We start from the raw sequence: 22,586 nt of genomic DNA, 5'->3' as shown, positions 1-22,586 counted from the left end.
GAATTACAGAAGCATTTTGACCATATTTACTTGTCTAATTGATACATGGATTTGGGAGTGTTAGGTGCTCTAAAAACAAGGTAGATCCCATCCCCAGATAAAGGGAAATGGATAGAGTTGGAAGGTAAGAAATGTCCACAACAGTGCCCCTTATTCTTTCTTTAAAACTACTACTTATTTTTTAGAATTAGAGGCTCAGATTTCACTGATGAACAAAAAGAGCAAGTTTGATTTGTCTCTCTGCCTTCCCTAAAAATAGCTAAGAATTGTTTGCAAAAGGCTGGCTCTCTATTCACTACAGATTTCTGATGTAATACTTTTGTGTGCTTCTACAAAATAAATGGGTTCCTTTAAAGTCAGCACAATGGGAAATGATTTAACAAAACCAAATCTTGTCTGTTTAATTTCTCACTAAATGATCTATGTGACATTGTAAAGCCCTGTGAAAACCTTCATTCCATTGTGGATTCTGTTTTACATGGTATTAAAAAATATTTTATTTTTTTCCCCTTCACTTTAGAGATTTCTGTAGAAGCTTAAATGTAAGTCTTTAAAGAAAGTACCTCTTCAACTGGAACTATAGACTTGCCTGGGCCCTGCCGTGATAATTGACATAGAGGAGGTTTAGCAAACATTGCTCTGAAGTTTGAATTATCAAATTTACCCAGATTTTCCATACCACAAAACATCTATTCACATATTTTGTTTTTAAACATTGAGATTTCTAAATTTGTCAACTGACCTGCCAGACATTATATATTATGTTCCTAAAATAACACTGCAAACTAAAAAAGAAGTGGAATTGTCAAATCACCTACAGTTTTTAATGGTTTCCTCTTTCATATGAACATTTCAATTTCAATTGCTGTCAGTCCCTCTAAATAAGAATCGATTTTTCCCCTTTCCTATTCCCATCATTCTGAGTGCTTTCCAGGGAAATAATCAAATTAATTTAATCTCTGTAGCTTTGAGTTTTTGTATTTATTTATTTATTCTTTTGTAATTTGATGAATCTATTGCACTAAGACATCCCTTTTGTTAACAGTTCAATTTCCTTCTACCGTTCTAGATGAGTTGTCAATGATAAGCAAAGTAATATTTGAATTCCAGTAGGTTCTTTGTAAAGAAAAATATAATATCCCAGACTGTCACAGTCAGTTTATTTTATAAATGACAGCAGTGCTGTTATACCTTTTAACTTGAATTTCCTGAGAAACTTCAAGCTATAATAGTATTAAAATCAGCAATGAAGTAACTACATTCACAGTTTCTTTGCTTGAGAGAAATGCATTCTGTATATTGAGTATTGTGAATTATTAACCCTTTTAACTATTAACCCACACTCTTCATAGAAACTGTGAAGAATATTAAATACTGCTCCCCTATTCAGCTTTTTAGAGGGTGGTTGGGAAGATTCTGAGCATTGGGTGCCTCGTAGAGCTAGACTGTAGTATCTCAACTTGACCAGTAGGTGCCACTCTCCAACACGTAACGTCTGATCATCCACTGTCCATGGCTGTGGTACAAATTGTACACTGAATTACCTGGGGAAAGGAAGTGCTTTAGCTTGGTTTATGTTATGAGTGGTTCGTCCTAAAGTTGTGTTGCCCAACCTGTCCTCAAAGTTCAAGATCAAGTTATATAGATTAAATCATCGCCCTACTTCCTGAGCAGCAATGAAATATTATTAAAAAAGCCTCTGTAAAATTTGTGTAGTTCCCTTCCCTATTTTAAAAACTGATTGTATTACTGAACCACTCCATGAAATACCTCTGAGTTTCTCAATGTATAATCTGCATCAGAATCATGCGTTATTCACCAGGGAAGATCCTTAGGCCTTACCTCAGCCTACTCAGGCAGAGGTGGGTTTTTTGTTGTTGTTGCTATTGTCATTGTTTTGTTTGTTTTTAATTATTTGAGAATGGGAGATTAGGAGGACTTGTGATTACCTTGTTTCTTAGGAAACTCTGTGTAGGAAAGAATGTGTGTGTGTGTGTGTATGTGTGTGTTTAACTGCTATACTTTGCACAGATAATTGTTACCCTCAATATTATCCCCTTTAAATATCAATGGCAATATTACGCATTATTATTGAAGTAGTTTACTGAACATTAATTATAATGCTGTGCCTTAGGGTGAAATTATGTATTAATGCACAGGTATCATCCTTCCATCAGGATTTATAACCTAAGATCGACAGTAGTCAGCATTAGGTAGTTAGGACTTAGGTTAAGAACAAAAAAATCAAATAAACTAAATATTTGAACGTGTAAATGTTAAGACAGCTTAAAGCTGTTACTGATGTTAAATTCTCATTAAAAATAAACTTGTCAAAATCTGGACTTTATACAAAAGGAATGACGGATGGGGTGTTGTGTGTGTAATGTTCATGTCTCAGTTTGGGGTAAGTTATGTCTAGGACTTACCAATTCATATGCATCTACATTTCAGAGATAGAACTATTTCAGAAACAGAACACGTGTCGATACGTGTGCTCCTGTCCTCAGAGAAAGAGCAAGTTTTATGAAGACACAATAAAATTTCTCTTCCTTGGGGAGGAGGTTTCTGAAGTCCTGGGGCTGTTCTGCAGTCTGGTGTCAGCCACTCAGGCCCCTGCCTTACCTGGTCAGGCTTGTGTGTTTAATCAGGATAGACTCCATGGTTGTATTGGCTGTGAATCACTCCTTGAGGGCTAAATAATATTAAATTTTGGGTCGTTGGCCAAATCGATTCACACAAGAACTTTTGAAGTTTGAATGTAATTATTTAGCATTTATGGGACACCAACACACACAGGTGCACATTTCCTAGACTTGTGATCTTTTCACCTCCTCACTGAAGATCAATTTAGAATCACCTAAGAAAGTGGTGCTTTTCTTTTACCAAAAAATTATTGAACCTTGAGGGAAGAAGGCTAATATTCTTGATATTTTTTTTATCATCCTCCTGCCTCCCGAGTGGAAATTCACTGTCAATATTTAGACCAGAGCATTATTAAGAATATGAAATGTTATTACAGAGCAGATTCCATAAGAAATTTGATCCATCACTTCAGTATGATACCAGACTTTCAATCATGTTGTAACATTAAAGTTCCATTTTTAATGTTGCCTGGGCCCAGAATAATGTTCAAAGTTGAAGAATAAAATGAGTTTGGAGAAAATGAATTTCATCCCTTTCATTTCTCCACCTCTGTCATACTCTGCCTACCTTTTTGACTGTGCCCAAAAATTTGGTTGAAAATAAAAGACAGTGTGTATTCATTGAGTACTTGCTGTGTACCCCAAACACCCCCCTACTTAAAATAATGAAAACCATCAATCCTTTGCACAAAGAGAGAAAAATGAATTCATAGAAGCAGCAATTGTGCAAGAGATGTTGAGGTGAGAATCTAAAGTGATGGATGTCTTTCTTGCTTCATGTTCTCAGACTGGCAGAAATTGGAAGAGGTAAATCAAAATAGCATGAACAAGTCAGTTTATAATTGGTTGTACAAATGGTGACTTTCTAGATGAAAAATGCAGAAAATATAAAACTCCTTTGGGAAAAGGCTGTTTTAGTCTAACTCATTAGGTTTTTTTTGTTTGTTTGTTGTTTGTTTTTTGTATTAGAGATAGAACTCTCAACCACTGAGCCACCACATCCCCAGCTCTATTTTGTATTTTATTTAGAGACAAGAGTCTCACCAAGTTGCTTAGTGCCTTGCTATTCCTGGGGCTGACTTTGGACTCTTGATCTTCCTGCCTAGCCTCACAAGCCACTGGGATTACAGGCATGCACACCACACCCAGTTAATGATTCATTAGTTTTTATAAAAGGGAAGAAGATTATGCTGCCTGGGAATTTGTTCGACCAAGCAGGCCTCACCTTCACATTTTGAGAGACAATAGGATCTGGCCTTACAGAGTACTTCTTTCATGAATTAGAAGTTAAGATTGTTTTCCATTTGTTTCTATGTCTAGACACTATGTTCCATACATTAGCTAATCTATAATTAACTCTTGCTATTGGTATTATAGTTCAGAGTGCAAATCTTAATTAGCTCTGAGATCTTGAACAAATTCTAGGTAGTATATTTTTTAGGGATGATAATGAAATCGGCTTCATTTTTTAATCTACAAAAATAGAAACAAGAAGGAATATGTGAGATGCTGGTCATACCATGTTTGTACATAACAAGCCCTCAATATGAACTTAGTGGTAGATGTTTGCAGTGCTTACAACTCCAAGGAGATTACAGTCTAGTCGTCTATGTAAGACATGTGTTCATGTTCTAATTCAATACAAAGTAATATTCAGAGGAAATCACTTTTCCCCCAAAAGACACAGAGAAAGATATGTCATTTGGTCTTTGAGTAAAATAAGTAATAAGTGAACAAATAGGGAAGTCTTTCTAGGGATAGAGAAAAATTGCACAAAAACAGCTGCAAAGGTGAAAAAGTACACAACTCCCGTATAATTCTCATTGTGACTGCGTCGTGAGATTTACGGCCATGTAAGTGGAGACTGGGAAAAGAAAGTGGGTGGTAGCTAGACTGATTTTGTAAGACCCAAATGCCTTATGCTTGAAAGTTTTGTATCTAAACTGTAGAAATAGATTTTCACTCTAATTATTTGGAGAGTACATGGCTAGTTAATTTCTAACCACCATACCCAGTCACAACTTAGACCCAGTCACAACTATGCTCATAGGCTTCAGGCTAGCACATGATATATGCCAACAGTCCAATAGCTGAAGGCTCTTATCAGCTCTGGACTTCTGCATTATACAGCTTGTCACACTTTACACCACAACAGTGTAGTCATTAAAAGACTTTTTTTTTTTTCAGGTTGTCCAAGTTATAAGCTAACATTTTGAAAATGAGCTGTGGCTGAATTTTTTTTATAAATACTGTTGATCTAGGAAACTATTGGAAGAATGTGATTCTAGTGCCTGTCAACTAAATTTGATAACGATGACAATTACATAGGACTCTTTGTGCATCAAGTCATGACTAAATGCTTTTATCCATTTATGGTTTGAGAAACCCAAATTAAGATGGTGTAGCTGTTTCTAGTTCTTGTTGACCCAATTTTCCCTGTGGAAAATTGTGAAGTAACACTAAAACATGGAAGACCTATAATGTTAGGCAAGATAAAGACTGTCAGGAGGGAATGGGCTCCTCCAAAATGGTCTTTCCAACATCAGGTTCAGATGTTTTACTCATTAGAGACAAAAGCCAAGTAGGATTTCTTAAGTACTCAGGCTTAAAAAAGTAAATAAGTTATTAGGTTTAATGAAACCTATTAACATACTAGAAGAATAAAAATACTAAAAGACTAAAGATACAGCCGTTGACTTGTGGCTAAATATAATCAAGAATAAGTAGAAAGTTAGAAGTTTTCAAGAAGTCTCTAGGAAAAACCAGGTTCCAGTCTTCAAAACTGGAGCTTGGTCTTCCCTATCTCATTGCCTCCTTCTGATCTCCACTACTGGTGTGTAGAGACCAGTGTTGTTATCAATTGATTTATTTCATTGATGTGACCATACCTATAAGTCCTGAGTCCTGTTGGTGACTATAACAGTAGCAAGAGAGCTAAATTTTATTAAAAGTTTTTTTTTTGCTAAAGAATGAAATTATGTCCAGGGCACTAAGGAATATCCAAATCTTATGGGGCCCAAGGACAATATCCTAGTGGCTAGAAAATAAGAGGCAAAACAGTACATTCTTTTTGGCTGTTTTCCCCTGTAAATCCTAATGTAGAGAAGAGTTCTAGTAATGTAATTCACAAAGGACATTCTGTGTTTCTAAGCTGGTGGACATGCTAGGATAACATCTGGCTGTGAGTTACAGAAAATCTAATTACGCAGTGGCATAAGTACATGGCTGACTTCTCTTACACGATATGAAGCCTACAGCATCTGATGCATGGCTGACGCCCAGATGCGTGAAGTCTTCTATGTCACAGGCTCCTTTTGTTTTCCTCCTCTGCCTTCCTTAGCATGAGACATTTTCACTTGCATGATTTCAACTTCATTCATCATATTTGCATGCCAAGTCCCAAGAGGGGTAAGACCTAAGGGCCAAAGGTGAGTGCCAAATAAAAACTGCCATTATATTTCTCAGACTAGAACTCAGTCACATGATTGGGAGCCTAGGGAGAGTGATTTTCATTGTGCCACCCTGGGGGGGAAAAAAAGTGTGTTCATAAGAAAGGAAAAAAAAAATATGCTAGAGAAGCCAAATTTCCAAGGTTAATTAAGTCTGAATAATGTTACAAGGCAGTGGTCTCTTAGGCTTGCTCAGCCTCTGCTGCTTTTCACCAAAACCCAGCCTCAGATTCTATCACAATGCCACCCTGTTCCATATCCTTCCAGATATGGCAGGAGTTGGAAGTAAAAATAGTCACTCGTGAAGAGGAGGCACTTCTCTAAATTTTCTGTGCCTACTGCAACAAATTGAGTAGCTTGGAACAAAAGACATTTATTCTCTCCCAGTACTAGAGGCAAGAAGTCCAAAATACAGGTCACCAGGGCTGTCACCCTCTAGGGAAATTTTTTCCCTGTCTTTTCCAATTTCACCAACTGTTCTCAGTCCTTGGCTTGACGTTACCTCTCTCTCTGCTCTGACTTCATGTTGTCTTCCCTTCTGCATGTCTGTGTCATCTCTGCTTTTGTCTCTAATATCTCTGTGCCTTTCTTCTAGAAGGACACTTGTTACTGGATTTAGGGTTCAACTAGACAATCCAGGATGGTCTTATCATCTTAGGCCCCTTAACTTTATTATGTTGGTAAAGACCTTTTTCCTAACTGAGGTCGTATTCACAGGACATGGATATAGTTTTTCAGGGACACCATTTAACCCACTATACCTTCTGCTAAGTGCCGAGTTTAGCGAAGTCAAGGGATATCTACCAGATTGTCTTAACAGGTGAGGAAATAATTTATAGCTGGGTCCCCTTTGTTTGGCCTTACAGGATAATGTTAAAGATTAGATGGACCTGACACTGAATATATGCTCAGGAAAGAGAATCTACCCATTATAGCTGTGTGGCTTTCATCTGGACTTCTCTATAATGTCTGTTCTTCTAGAAGACATCATAGGAGTATGAAGAGGCTAGTGAAGAAGTAATTGACAGTTGGTGACTTTTCCTCCCATTCAACTGTATCTACAGTATATATTATAGTGAATATGAATTTCATAATATGCTGACGGAACAAGAGGGGATAAGAAATGGCTGATTTAAATGGTAGCAGGGGATGAAGGTAAGTCAAGGAAAATGTATAACACAGGATGTTTCTTGGGTATGTTTAACTTAAGAAACTGTTTCAGGACGTAGCCTTTACAACACTCTAAAAAGATAGTTAAATGAGGTGTCTGAGGAATGACTTCTGCCTTGTAACGCCAACTTGCAAAAATAGTCTTATTATAATTCTTAGACCCTAAAAAATCTTCCCAAGCAACCATTTTGTGATAGGATTATCTCTTTATTTTAGTTTGACATTGTATTTATTTTAACTGGATTTCACCTGCTGCAGAAAAAGAGGTGGTCATGATGAAGGAGGATCAACATGAGAGATTGACCCAGGAAGAGATAGGGAGGGAGAGGAGGGCAATATTGTGATCCCCCCTTTCGCCTCCAGGTGGCGCCTGTTTCCCCACTAACATTTAGCTTCAAAACATTGACTTTCTCCTTAAATTTCTCAGAAATGATGAAAGACAACATAATTTTGAAACAAGAAGCCAATTCTCTGTGGACTCTTTCTAGAGGATGTAGTTTGACCTTCTTGCTTGTTCTCTATACGATCAGGAGGGCTTGGGTGGATGAGCCTTGGAAGTGTTGGCTGGTAAGAAGGGATTCCTGTGCATGGCTGATTCTACTCTTCGTAAGTAGTAAGTGAATGGATGACTCTAATATCTTTCCATTCAAGAACTTGCCCCATTAAAGACCCACTCCCAGTCACAGAAACAATCACTTAGGTTTCTTAATTTTCCATTATAATGCACTACTAGTAGGAGAGCTTATTTTCTCACATTAAAGCAAACTGCAGTGCATGATCCATTTTCTTTTACTTGCAAGAACTCCCCATAGACAGCATTAATGGATTTATTTTAAATTGTTGTTTGTAAAATGGAAGCAAACTCCAAATAATTATATAAAATTGTTTTTTAATGTTTGCATAATTTTTTCATCATTAAAAGCCACCAAGCTCTTTAATATTGAGACAGAATCAACAACTGAACATAAAAAAATTGTTACCTTGATGCTTTTAATATCTCTGCCTCACACACACACTTACAGGTTTTCTTTGTGCTGCATGATTATTTATAGTGCCTGTCACATTAGTGCCTTATTGTGGCAAATGTATTGTTTGGGCATGACCCTCAATAAAAGAGGGAGTAAAATCCTTGTCTTAAAACTTTCTGGAGACCAAACCTATGTAGTTGGCCCTCCATAAAGAGTGGGGCAAAAGTCTTACTCTCATCATTTGAAAGACCCTCAAGTGCTCTCAGCCATTCCTCCCACTCACAGACCTATCCTCCATGTAAACCATAACTCAATGCTGGAAGAGCCTAGAGAATCTACTTTTTAGGATCCAGGTGTGGTTTTTAAGATGTCTTTCTCAAAACTGCCTAGGCAGCCATGATGTTCAACTGATATTTGCTTTGAATTTAATGTTGCATTTTTATTCACTAAAAACTTGAATGAAAATGTGTCCTTAAATATCTTCCAGATCTGAATACACAGGAGACTATTAGTGCTTTAACTCACCCTGACTTTTACATAGAGATCAGAAAAAAAACTTTTGCTGCTGTTCTATTTTGTTGACACCTAAGATTATATGACAAGCTGCTAAATTATAAAGTTGTAAGTGATTATTTTTTTGTCTCTGTGAATCAGGACACTCATCAGGGAAACAGTATGTAAAATTAAAACACTAATGCTAATACGCATTTGTCTCACATAACTCAAGATTTCAAATTTTGTATTCATCAAACAATCTCACTGCTCTTATAAATTAACTGAATTTATAATAAAGAAGAGTTACATATTTGGACTTGTACTAATATATTTAGGATAATAAAAGATTGATTTGCCCATCATAATATAGTTTTAATATTCTTCTAATAAGCAAACTAATATAGCAATTAAAAGCAGTCTGTATGTCGACAGCCTGGAAGCTTGTTAGAATTGTATAAGGTTGGTCCTCACCCCAGACCTGCTGAATCAGAATCTTCATTTTAACAGGAGGCTCAGGTCATTTATTTGCATGTTAAATTTTGTAAAACACTGCATTAGACTAAGGTCTCTGCTAATACACTTGTATTACCATAGGTTTATGGAGGTAACCCATGATCACACATGAATATACACTAAAGATGCTTTCCAAAGTCACTCAGAGGCATCTGTCTAGGCTGGACAGATTCCCAGGGCACATTCAGAAAATGTTGATTTGGTAGGTCTTGTGAAGATCAGAAATCTGTATATTTTAAAAACATTTTTAATTAATTTGTTTTTATTGACAAAAAATTATATATGTTTATGAATTACAATATGATGTTTTGAAATATGTACACATTATGGAATGACTAAATCAAGCTAATTAACACATGTATTACTTCACATACTTATTTTTTATTATGAGAGCACTTAAAAATCTACTCGAATCTGACTATATTTTGGAGCGCTTCCCAGGCACTTGTGACAAACAGCTACTTTCATAGAAAGGAAGACATTGGGAGAATGGGATATGAAATTGACAGTTTTAAATGTTTGGGTGAAGAGATAATGGGTAAAGAGAAGGTTCATATTGAGAAAAAGAGCTTATGGTAGATTGGCTCTGAAGTGTTCCATGCTAATCAGTCAGGGGCCATTTGAGAAGGGTAAGAGGAAATGCCAGAACATACGTCTACAATGGTGTTCTTGTTCTATACAGACCACCATGCTCAGCACCATGGACAATATAATAGTGGAGACCAGAACATCAACAACTATCAGAACTAAATAAATGTGAAAGCAAGTCAAGACAGCAATTGTACTGTGGCCACAGAGTCGGGAAGACTCAAGAATGGTTTCAGAGAGGAGCCCCCTCCCTGTGGGCTGGACATTTTTCTATTCACAGAAGAGAAAAATTAATGTGGCAAGAAAAGACGGGGGAAGAGAAAGTCAAAGACGAGAAAAACCCACAGACATGACCCGGGTCCTGAGTCCCAGGTGTTTCTCTCATGTGGGTGGAGAAGAGGCATGTGGCAAGAATGTCCAGGAAAGATGCTTTGTTGTCCCAGTAGGGAGGATCAGGAAGCTCTATGAAGGACAGTATTCTGTGTCTACACCTGACAGCCTTGTTCTAATGAGGAAACTCAAGGTCAAGGAGGTCAGCACCCTTTTTGTTTGTTGTTACTCAAGGGAAGGGATGCTGGAAGCCCTTGACTTTCAACTCGGTAGTTTTGGAATTTGTGGCCAAGATTCATAAATTATTTGTACTTTTATCCATACTGATCTTTTAGCAGCCTCAGTTTTTCTCCACAATGTCTTCTTCAAGCCCACGAAACTCCTATTCAACACTAATTTACATTTCTGGAGAAAGTTCAGGCTTTCACAGTGGTTTCATCTACCATTGCTTCATTGATGCTCAGCCCCACTATCCAAGGTAGGCAGGAGAGAGAGTACTGCCACATCACTTCGGCTGGAGGAGACTTAAGTGACTTTGTGGGCGTGTGGCTAATATTCTAGCCAATGAGATGTAAATAGAGGGATTTGTGTCATTTTCCATTTGAGCATTTAATTTCTAATTGGAGGCCAAGTGCTCCCCTTCCCCCATCTGTGGTCATCATAGACACTCATATCATGATAAGCCTCTGTCAACCTGAGACCCTGAGTCCCTATGCTATTTTGAGCCCTTGTAGAAGACGTGGAATGTAGGTCAGAAATAAAATGCTATTAAGTCCCTCAGATTTGAGGGTTGTTACTGCGCGTAACCTAACCCTTACTGACACACACAAATGTCTACATACATAACCCAACATGTATTCAGTGGAGAGTGATGGGGTATAAAGCATGTTCTTAGAGCATTTCATATTATAACACTCCATAGTAAATGATCACCACAGAGGGTCACTTCTTTTTGAGGAAAGATACTGTGTTTTTCTTTCTACTAGTTGTACCTACCATTTCTACCATATACCTCCCACCTGATAGATGCCCTCTCCATAGATGTTGAATGGACGAATAAACATATATTTCTATTTTAAAGAAATATCATTTCTTTAAACCTCTACAGATGTTTTCTGTTGTGACATGTTTTTGCAATATCATTTCTATTTCTATTAATTTTCATGTTTTACATTATAAGCCAACGAAGGCTAGATATGAACACTGACCTTTCCCAAGGAATTTAGTTTGGGTAAGATAAATCTGTATTACCACAAAACAGCCAGCATTGTAGATTTCAGAAAGAGAAAGGGATGGTGTAGTGATGTTATTAGAAATTCAGAGCAGCAATTCTCTAGTTTGATTTGGTGACAAGCCTGGAGCTATCTTCATACCTCTAGGAGTGTTGTAAGGTAATAAATGTTACATGCATAACATGCCGATCTAGCAGATCTTAAATAAAATATATTTTTAGTGTATATTAAGGATTTTTTTTATATTTCATTGCAAAAGCTATCTCATTTTCTTTATGTCTTATGTAACATACTAATGAGCCTGTCTTCAAGGGAACAGCATATAGTTGTGTAAACAGGGTCCTTAAGGGGAAACTGGGTGGTCATTGAAAAGATTAAATGGATTGTAAATGCCTTCTTAAAAGCAAAGGGACATTTGTCTCAGCTGGACTCAGGAGCGTGCTGGGCCTGAGAATGGTTTCTGTGTTCAGAGCTGCACCCTGTTTTAGCACATGCCCCGCCTCCTTCCAGGTCCTTAATTATCTACTCCTGTCCTCCTGTGTAATTCATCCTGAGTTATTTCCTTGCTTCCACTTCCTGACTTTCTTCCTTTCTTTCATATTCTCCATCTGGTTCTGTCTTCAGAAATTTCATTTTGGTCTTTAAGTTTCATTGATCTCCAACATTTCAGATCTCATTAGCATTTCTTATTAGATTTTTACAGTCATCTCAGCCATTTTTACGTGTCTAAATATGTATACACCCTTGATTGAGACTATAGAGCCTCAAAAAGGCATCACTTTTTGAGTGAATTAATATTCTTAATGCTTGTGATTCTTATATTTTCTATACACTTAAGTCTGGAGTCCATATCCAATGTGATCCCTTTGACCTATACATTTTATTGTTTGAAAACATATCACAAAGATTAATGTCAGTAATAGTTAACATTTGATAGCTAACTCTTAATAACTCAATGTGTTAGGTACTTCTGAAGTACTTTGCATGTATTTTCTCATTTAATTCTTACTAAAACCTTAAAAAAGACATAACTACTATTGTTATACTCATTTTACAGATGAAGAAACTGATGAGAGAAGTGTCAGTCAATAATTGTGGAGATTGTATCTCGACTTTCTTAGCCACAAATTAAACTGTAAGTTAGAAGATAAAGAAATTAGGTAAATGATCAAAAACAGGAAGATTAATTTTCTTCTTGTCAATGTCAAAAGCTTTCGGCCAGTTTTCAACTGGCCATTAACATATTCATTTATTAGCTGAAGTGATCATGTAAAAATCACACCTAGCTAATTTTGAGTGAAAAGAAGTGCGTGACAGAGTCAATATATTTGGATTTTTTTTTTTTTTTTGGACTGAGAGAAAAAGTGAAAATCATGATGTATATTCTCTCCCAAAGCATTGGAATTTGGGATTGTAAGAGTCACATGCTGTGGCTCACTTAATGCCCAGTCAGTTCTAGTGTGGTTGGGGCATATGTCTCATGGCAATTCAGTGGCCCCAGTTGACAGGTTTGGTTCTCTTCCATTTATACACTTTTTTGCTGAAGATCACCCTTCCTTCTTTCACATCTTCTGTTAGAGAAAATAGTGATACCATATTCTGAAGACCTACTGTGAGTCAGACACATTTGCCGTGCATTTCTTGGGTGTTTTCTTGTGTGATTCTTAGGAGAATTTCATAATGCACAGGCATTTGTATCTTTAGCTGATGGTTAGAGAAACTAGCATGGGCTAGGCCCTGTGTTTTGGCGTGGATGGAAGAGAGTCTTTTATCAGACATGTTGCAGACGTGTTTTGTGCGAGACAGTGCTGAGCACTCAGAAGGTAGAAGCGGGTTTGACCCTCACATCCTTGTAGAGGAGACAGACATGCATGCGCAGAAGGATTCAGAAGATGAAGAGACGAAGCTTCCTGGGAAAGACAGACCAACTCCTTGGGGGAAATGCTGGGAACTGAGTCAAGACAAGTGATGATTAAGCAGTAATTAGCCCAATGAATGAATAAGGAAACAGGATTCAGAGCAGAAAGAACGCTGTGGAGGTGCCTCATGTCCATCGTTGATTAATTCAGCAAGTGTTTGCAAGTGCCACCTTCAGTGGGGACCCTAGGGACTGCCACATGGACCGCAGACTCCACACCAAAGCACGAATGCAGTTCCATAAAAGTGTGTGCCCTCAGCCCAGAGCTCCTGCTGGTGTTTATAACATGAAAACGGGTGCATCTATTGTACTGTTTTCCTGTGGCTGTTATACCACATCACCATAGACACAGTGGCTTAAAATAGCACAAATTTATTATCTTACATTTCTGGAGGTCAGAAGTCCAAAACAAGTCTTAAGGTTGAATGCAAGGCATCAATAACCCCTTCGAGGGTCTCTAGGGAACTGCACTTTTCTTGGTTTTTTCCATCTTCTATAGCACACTCCCCTTCCATGGCTCCTGATGAGTCCCACTCTCTTCCGAGCCAGCAGCACAGCCTCTTCACATCCTTCCTGGTCTGACCCTCTGTCCCCTTCTTAAAAATACCCATGGGATTGTCCCTTTGCCATAGTCAAATTTGCACAGCCGCTTTTGCTGTGGAAGGGAGCGTGCTCACAGGTTTCAAGGATTAGGACAGTGAACGTCCTCAGGGCTGTGTCGCTCTTCCTACCACAGCTACCGAAGGGGTGGGGGCAGACATGAAGAGTAACCTGTGGTTTAGGAGGACCTGTGCCTTGTCTAATGGAACCATGGGTGACAAGCAGAAGCCAGAGAGGCTAGGAGAGAACATTTAGAGCCTTTGCTGGTAGCACTGATGAGATGTGAAGAAAGGCAGTAATTGATTGGAGAGGAATTTAGTAGAGAGCCCTTGACAGTTAACCAGAGAAGTAGATGGAAGAAGAGGGAGGACTCAAGGCTAGCCCCCAAATTTATCACTTGGTCAGCTACCCAGCAAATATTCTTAATTTTCAGTTCAAAATGATATATTCTGAACTATTTGATGACAGCGTAAATGTTTTAGGCCAGTACAATGTCAGCTGTATTCACTTCTAAGAGATTGCTGGTATTAGGCCCTCCAGCTGGTTATTCCTGTGTTAGGTTTTAATAGTTTCCTTTCCTCTGTTGTAGGCTGCTATTTAATGCTATGTATACACAGATGTCTCCTGCCTGAATTGCATTTTAGTGTGGTACTTGAAGCTAGCCTATGATTAGGACTTTATGATGATATGGGCTGGGGATGTGGCTTGGTGGTTAAGCATCCCCGGGTTCAATCCCTGGTATCAAAAAAAATTTATATATATGAATGATAAGGCTCTATGTATATTATTCTTGTGGCTTTTATAAATACTTATTTTAGGCAAATCTTTTTTTTTTTTTTTTTTTTTTTTTGCGGTACTGAGGTTCAAACCCAGGACCTCACACATGTAGGCAAGCACTCTACAAGCGAGCCACATTCCCAGTCATGAATAAGTCATCTTTTGTAGTCAAAGTATAAAATACTGGCTTTTGTGTGAGGTTTATGCAGCAGGATTTGGACATATAAGACTCTGAACAACTCCCCAGGGCTGTTCAATTCAAAATATTCCTCGGGTTTCCTCTTTCTGTCCCCCATCATGTTTACTTATTACATGATTTTGTCAGGTAAGGAAGAAGTATGTTTCTCTTCTCAACTAATTTAGGATACACTGGACTCCTGTAATAATACAACTGAAATAGCTGAGGAGACACACAAAGAGTATTAGTCATCTGTGACTAAATGTCAAAACAGCAGGGACGGCATGGCAGCCACTGAGAGGGAAAGAGCCAACGCTTGTTCAGGTGCACGAACTCTACCCCCCTTGTGAATCAAGTAACTTCCATCCTTTCAAATGTAATTTAAAATATATTTCTTAAATTCTTACTGTCAAACACTGTTTTTACAGAGTGAGGAGAATATGTACAATGTAGGTATCTGGCAAAAGACTTGTATTCAGAATATAAAATGATGTCATATAAATCCATTAAAAATGTATTAACCCCCCCCCAGATTTTTTAAGTTGACAAAGACCTTCCAAACAAAAGAAGGTCCAAAACGTGTGAGGCCCTAGGTTAGATTCCCAGCCCAGAGTCAGGCAGAAGGTATACAGTAGGCACATGAAAATACACTTCAGATTTGAAGTGGGGAAACGCAAATTAGAACCACTATGAGATACTACTTGATCCTCAATTGGCCAAAAAAAAAAAAGCACCAAATGTCGGTGAGGATGTGGAGCAACCAAAACTTTCTTAGATGATTGTGCGTAGGAATGTAGAATGTAAAATGGTTTTACTTTTGTAAAAGTGGATACCATTCCTTAACATAAACATACAGTAAATATAAAGTTAAACACACACACACACACACACACACACACACACAGAGGCACACATCTGTCCAGTGACTCAGCAATTCGACCCCTGGGTATTTCCAAGTGAAATGAAAATGCTCAAGAACCTGTACAACTTTCTTCCTAATGCTCCCCAAATGTAAGCAACTCAGACATCGACCAAGAGAATAGATCAACCAACTGGTGTATTTTTACAGTGGAAGAATCTACAGCATGAAAGCAGAGCAGATCACTTATATACACACACAGCATCATGATTAAATCTCATAGACATCATGGTGAGTGAAGAAAACCAGACCCAAAGTATACGGTACCATTTGTAGGAAGTACAAAAAAAGGCAAATATATCTATAGTAATAAAAATATAAATAAAAAAGTTACTAGAAGATGTAGGGACTTGTTGAACAAGGACAAGAGGGAAATTTTGAGGGTAAGGGTAGAAATATTCCTCGTTTGATCAGGATATTGGTTACATAGGTAAAAGCAAACTTGCAGAATTGTTTTCTTAAGATATGTACATTTTTCCTGTAAGCCAGTTTTACCTAAAAGAAAAATACCATGATAACCAAGAAGGCATTAATGAACAGAGTAGCCTCTGCCTTCATGGATTTGCAGTTGACCGAGATATTCAATTAGTAAGCACTTGTGGGATGAGCCTTGTGATACAGTTTCATGGGAACATAAAGCCACAGAAATACCTAACGGATGTCAGACCCTTAAATCTGCTTAAATATGACTAGTATTTAAGCAGATCCTTCAAGGAGGAGGAGAAGTGACTCCGATGAATTAAAAAAGGAAAAGAGGGAGGAAATTCCCGGAGTTTGGAGAGTGAGAACGAACACACTTCTTCTAGAACTGGAGAAATCCAGCTTGATGGAAGCATGGAGAAAGACCCGGAGAGGGACAGCAGCCTGTGAAACACTGGTGCACCCTGTGAAAGGCCTTGACATTGTCCTGGGGCAATGGGAGAAGGGTGCCAGGTCTTACTCTGGAGAATTGCATAATCACAGTCACAGTGCCTCCCAGGTTTCCACCAGAGCTCATCACATTCCTTAATCTTGACGTTTTTAGTGGACATGGCTGGTGTAACTTCATTCCTAGCCTATGACTTTGTGACTACGTTCTGACCAAAGGATGCAAAATGGCCTTTGGAGGTTCCTGGGGGCCTCCTCTGGGACATACTGGAGCAAGGCCACCTGTCTCTTGATTTCCTCTCCTTCCTGCTTCTGGGAACTTAGAGGTGGCCTTGGACCTTACAGATGCTGGCCACATGCTATGGTCAAATACTTTGGACATCCAAGGGCAGATTGTATGTAGCATCCTGAGTTACAAGAGAGAGGAAGAAGAGAGAAGAGAAAGGGACTTGAGATGCTTTGATATTCCTTGCTGACCCTGAATCCTAAGCAGCACATTCAGATTTGCATTTTTGAAAAAAAAAACACCCTAGCTTCATTATTACCCTTGGACACAAGTGTCATCCACTTCTTTCTGATATTTTGCTCTGTTTTGTTTCTCTGTCCTTTTAGGATGAAGGTAATGAAAATGAAACATCCTTCTTCCACACAAATAACAATTTGTGGGATTTACTTTATATTTCTGGTAGTGGCTGCTTTAAGGAATAGGAAGGTGATAGACAAGGTCCACGATTATAAGTTAATTGCCAAGAATAGCAGAACCAAATCACAATAAATGGGTTCTCTTTCCTTCTAGTTTGTACTGAGCAAAGTTGATTAGCATCTTAAATAGCAAAGTTACATGACTCCCATATCTGAGTAGCTGCAAAATGTTAACATATGATAATGATTTGCTACATCAACAATAGCAGATTCTTTATATCAAAAAAAATGCCCAGAGACTAAGGACTTAACTCATTTTACTCAATGAAGACTTTCTCTATCAGCCAGGAGGAGGACACAGAGGCAGGGACCGGGCATAGAGGTGGTAGGCAGAAGTGCCGTTCCTCCCCCATGTTAATCTGCATTTTCTAGAATGTCTCGGGAAAGCAGAACTGCTCCTTTTATTCCCATCCCCCCACCCCAGTATCCACCCAGTGTCCTAAAAATGACCAGCAATTTATTTAGTTGTTTTGAGCTATTAAGTCCTGTTACTTCCTTTCAACGTATTAAAAGAAAACCCACCAACACAGGAAGCACTAAAACAGCCATTACAACAACGTTACCTAGAACAGGATATTATTAAGTAGAAAATGTTTCAAATGAGTTTTTAATATGAAAATGAAAGGCATTATAAGTCCATCATGTGAACAGGATTGTAATTTCCAGTCGATATAAAGAAAAAAAACATCCTGATAGGAAGGGTTTTAAACCACCAGAACAGATTACTGAAGGAATGTAAAGGTGGTTTCTCTAGAGAACTTTAAAGGGGAAGAAACTCATCTATGTCTTTAGTTTAGAAGAAACTTAGTAGGAGGTTAGAGGTTGACATGGCTGGCATTTGAAAATTCCTGCTACTAGAGTCAACCCACATTTGACCGTGTTCTTGATTTTTTTTTTTTTTTAATATCTGTGCTGACTGGGTGCCTTTGATTCCAGAGACTGTCTTTCTTCGTGCTTACTCAGGGAGGTAAGGACCCTTCCAGGACAACTCCCCAGATGCACCATTGCACTTGGTGGAGAATAGTGTGGTGATACGATAACGATGTATTTTATTAATATGGTCCGCTGGTGAAACTAATCAGATTGCAGGAATAGAAAGCCATCAGGCATGCAGTGGGTGGCTTGCCTTTCAGGTGATGCCGCTGTGATTTGAGGCCATGCTGGACCACTGAATAACGAACAGGAGAATGGAACTGGAGTAGGAAGGGTTGGGGTCAAATCCCAGTCTGTGGCACAGCAGCTCACAGCAAGTTACTTTTCCTCCCTGAGTTTCATTTTCTTCTTCTCCAAAGGAGGACCAATAACACCCACCTCACAGGTCATCTGTGAGACCAAAATAAAATAATATTTGTGACAGTGCTTAGCATAACACATAATCTGTCCTAGGCTAAAAGCACAATAAAACTGCAGTCCTTATTTCTGTCTTCCCAAAGCCACACAAGGCATCCAGATGTGGATGTCTTCCCTTTGTGAAGTGCTCACACTGTTGGCCACTCTCAGCCTGGACAGCAGAAGCCTGGCCTGCTTTCAACCTCATGTTTCCAGGGGACCTCTGTAGCCTGGATGCACCCTGAGCGTGGCCAGGATTGTTCTCCATCCCCTCCTGGTCCTCCTACTCGGTTTACTCATTAAACTCAGGGTGCCTTCCCCTAAACTTGTTTACACTCTTCCAGAGGATGTTAACTCTTCAGTTCATATGCAGCAAAATTGTATAAAATAGCTAGAAAACAATACCAGAAACCTGGAGCCACTAATACCCTCCAGTGGTGGAATGAGTTACCGAGGTGGGAAAGCCCACCGTCCCCAGCTCTTTGCCAGATCATCTGTGTACACGTGTACTGGGTACTTGTTCTCCCCTCTCCCTGCCCTGCCAGACCCACTCTGCACCCACCTCTGCTCTCTTCACCTCTTGGCAGAAACAGCTCACACTGGCTTCCTTGCTCCCTGACTTCTGGTTGGCAAACACCAGCAGGATGCCAGAGGGTAGGAAGAGAGCGAGGTTGGAGTATTGTTTCCTACTCTACCTCTGTGGGGCTGCAGTTAGCTAGGGGCGGCTTGCTTTTACCCGAGATATTGGCTCCTGATGGGCACCACCTCTACTTTGCTGTGCCTCTCTTCCCTTGCTCTTGAGCCAAGAGGTGGTAACCTTTCCTACGGTTATATGCCCTGCTTCAAGTTCTCAGCAGAGCTACATTCCCTTTTGGAGAATCTAGGGAATAAATCAGTTTCTTTGTCTTTTCTAGTTTGTGAAAGTGTCTATTGCTTGGTTCATGGCCCCTTCCTTCATCTTCACAGCCAGCAAAAGCAGATCAAGCACTGTGTTAGCTTTCCATTATTGTGACAAAATTCCTGAGATGAGCAACTTAAAAAGAGGAAAGGTTTTTTGTTTGTTTTTTAATAGTACTGAGAATTGAACCAAAAGAGTGTTGTACATGCTAGGCAAGCACTCTACCCCTGAAATATACTTCTGGCTAAAAGAAGGTTTACTTAACCCAGAAAGGTTTATTTTGGCTCATGGTTTCAAGAGTTTCAGTCCATGGTCACTTGGCTGCATTGCCTTTGGGTGTGTAGCAAGGCAGAACATCATGGCAGGGAGTGTGCCTGTCCGGGGGGTGTGGGGGAGTCAGTTCACTTCATGATGACCAGGAATCAGAGAGAGACAGGAAAGGACTGGGGTTTCAATATCCCCTTCAAGAGTACACCCCCCCATGACCTAACTTCCTTCTCCTAGGCTCCACCACCTCCAGTCGTGCCATAGTCTGGTGAAAAAGCCTTTGACACAAGGACCTTTGGGGCTATCAAGATCCAAACTATAGCAGTCCTCATGTCACATCTCTCCCATCCCCTCCGCCACACTTTTCAACTTCTAAGGTTATGCCCACCCAGATAATTTATAATAGCTTTATCTCAATGTTCTTAAACCTTATTCGCTCCAGCATTTACCCCTTTGTGTCATCTGTTTCCTGCCAGGACCCTGATTGATACAACATTAACTCTACTCCTCTACCCTGTAGTGACTCTTGACATGAGGAAACTGAGGACAGAAATCAATCATCTGAGTTTGAATTTACCTCGTTGTTGAGTAATTATAATGATATTGGTTAATTTGTTTAAATCAAAAATCCAAAATAATTTATGCCTATGAGTTTCTGGAAATGCATATAAAGTTCATAAATCCTGGCTAGCCCAAGGCAGAATGTCTGGCTTACGAAATGTATATATCAAACATATATATATACATGCACATATGCATGCCACCTGCTGACTTCTGTAGCACAAAGATCATAACAGAATAAAATTTAAAAGAGAAAAGGGATGAGAAAGGGAAAGTCTGAGAATATTTAGCTTAAGAAAGCTTTAGAACAAGTAGACTAAACTTGGTCTTGGTTCCTTTGTCCTCTGCCTGTTCCCACCATCCAGTCTACTGAGTTTTTTTCTTCCTCCTTCTCCTTCATCTCCCACCACCACCTTTGCTATTCGCAGGGGAAACATGCCTTGAATAAGCCATTGAAGCATTGGCGTGGAATGTTGTAATGTGCCACCTGTCCCAGGAGTATTGATGTGGTCAAAGAGGAAAAGAATTAGTCCCAGGGGCAGGATCTTTGCAAGTGAGGCCATCACTTTACTTCTGGAAAGTTAGTAGATGTCTTTGCCCCATGAAGCTTTCAACCCCATCAGTGGAGAGCCACTCCATTCATCTCCTTGGTGCTGATCCCATGTGTAGATTAACCAACATGACACTGAGATCATGCTTATGAAAGAGCATATGGAAGAAGAAACATCTAAGGGACAAACCACGGCTTGGGTCCACAGATCATCCTGCTTCCATTGTAGACAGACAAAGCAGATCCCAAGCAAGGAACCCAGGATTACCCACAGGTATCATTGGGTAGATCCATTAGAGCAAAAGTTATATGGGACCAGGGCTCATCGTGTAGGTTCCTTGACCTCCATATCCCCAAAGTCCTGAGCAGATAGCCCATAAATAATGATAAATGAATCAAAGAAGGAGAATAGGGAGATTTAAATTTGTAACTACAACTTCAAAAATGCAAGCTGACTGTTTTGCTTTGACAGTCTTCTATCCCTCTGTGAGTAGAGTGCCCAAGAATTGACGGCAGTGTAGTAGCAGCCAGGGGAAGGGAAGGGCAGAGCTAGGATATGTTAGCTACTGGTTTTGTGAGGGAACTTCAACTAATGTATTCTATTTCATAAGGGGACAAGGATATTTATTTTAATTACTTTATTGGAGTATGACTTACAAAAAGCTGTGCATATTTAAGTTAAACAACCCAATGAACTTGGAAATAAGTATATAGCCCTAAAACCATCACCACCATCTATGCCCTAAACATAGCACACACCTCCCAAAGTTTCCTCTCACCTTCTTTATTTATTATTATTACTATTTTTACTTTGGGATAAGAAAACTTAAGATCTACCCTCTTGGGCTGGTGATATAGCTGAGTGCTTGCCTTGCATGCATGAAGCCCTGGGTTCAATCCCAGCACCATTAAAAAAAAAAAAAAAAAAAGATCTACCCTTTTACCAAAATTTTAAATGTTCATTAGATTATGGTTAACTATAGGCATATTTCTAGAGTAGATCTCTAGGACTCGTTAATCTTGCATAACTGAAACTTTGGGGAGCCACAAATCCATCTATCTGTGTGTGTGTGTGTGTGTGTGTGTGTGTGTTAGAGAGTGAGAGATTGATTTACTAGGGTATCATAGCTTAGTTAGGAATTCAACTTAACGGACACTTTTAAAACCCTTCTTCAGTTCACATGAGCACTTCACCCACGTGGGTGCTTGCTCATAGTTCCTTTCTCAGATCCCATCTCCCACCCACTCCTGCCTTTTCCCTTACCTTACTGTACTTTTCCTAATAGGATCTGTCACTGTGTTACATGATAATTTTAATTACCTGTTTATCCTCATTAGAATGAGTTTCCATGCTCTTAGCATTCTCTGTTTAGCTACCTGCTATGTCCCCATCCTGAGACCAACACTGGACACATAGCTGACACCCCTTATATATTTGCTGAATGAATCAATATGATTTTGAAACTATCTGGGTGACCTGCTGCAGGCCTCTCTCTCTGATGCTCAGTCTTCTGATCTATAGAATGGGAATAAAAATTACAGCATGGCATTATCTTAAAATAAGGAACAATATGAGAAACTTCTGGTCCTTCATAGGTCATCAAAAGTATTTCTTTAACACTGTTTTAATTAT

At 39.0% G+C, this 22,586-nt stretch overlaps 1 protein-coding gene across 6 annotated transcripts in view; it reads left to right on the top strand.

Moving 5' to 3' along the window:
• The window catches only part of Samd12 (sterile alpha motif domain containing 12), a 384,995-nt gene that overhangs the window by 93,974 nt on the left and 268,435 nt on the right, over nt 1-22,586 (top strand). The window lies entirely within an intron of this gene.

This window comes from Marmota marmota, unplaced genomic scaffold (assembly GCF_001458135.2).
Source record: "Marmota marmota marmota unplaced genomic scaffold, marMar, whole genome shotgun sequence".
Taxonomy (NCBI): Eukaryota; Metazoa; Chordata; class Mammalia; order Rodentia; family Sciuridae; genus Marmota; species Marmota marmota.
This window is presented reverse-complemented; position numbering and strand designations above follow the sequence as displayed.